Raw genomic sequence first — 759 nt, 5'->3', positions numbered from 1 at the left:
CTCTTTATATAAAGCTACAGGACGTGCCTGCACAAGATGTGCTTGTGTACATTTGCATCGTATGTTTCCAATAAGAGTACGAGGAGATCTGTCATCTTAATTTCAAGTAGGTTATTTTCTTTGGTAATGACAGCTCATTAACAATGACAGTCACAGCTAAGTCAGAATATCTCCCCCTGCTCAGTCAAACAGCAGGCCACTTCTGGAACGCCTTCCCTCACAATGAATAGCAGGCCTGGATGGTCATCTCTAGGCAGGGTTCCTGATTGGTTCAGACAGCTGGACTGTGTTGGAATTTAAAGACTAGAGGACACTCAGAGACATTTCTTCATCTCAGGGCTTCTATTCTCTGGATGGCTCTCAGAAACTCCCATCAGCCACTGCAGTATGGCTTGAAGCATTTGAGTACAACACTGGGAGACACAGGCAGCTACAGACAACAAGCAGTTCTATGCTCAAATTCAGCAGCATAGTTTGGTGCCATCTCCAGATAGACATCCATAAACAACAAAGACATCAAAAGGCATGTTGGGTACAATATACAAATACTGAGAACATGTGCAATGTCATTACACACATTTCTGTGCTGTCTTCTGTGTTCTGCTGTGTGTGTGTGTGTGTGTGTGTGTGTGTGTGTTTTTTGAAGGGGCCTCCAACTCTCCCAGCTGTCATATCTTCCTGGATATTATTGCATTGTCATCAGGTCCAAATATTGGCTTTGATCTCTCAGTAACCTTTCACTGCACACTGAGAGAAAAC

The sequence above is a fragment of the Alosa alosa genome, chromosome 22 (assembly GCF_017589495.1).
Source record: "Alosa alosa isolate M-15738 ecotype Scorff River chromosome 22, AALO_Geno_1.1, whole genome shotgun sequence".
Lineage (NCBI taxonomy): Eukaryota > Metazoa > Chordata > Actinopteri > Clupeiformes > Clupeidae > Alosa > Alosa alosa.
The sequence above is the reverse complement of the archived record's forward strand: the minus strand, read 5'-3'. Positions refer to the sequence as shown.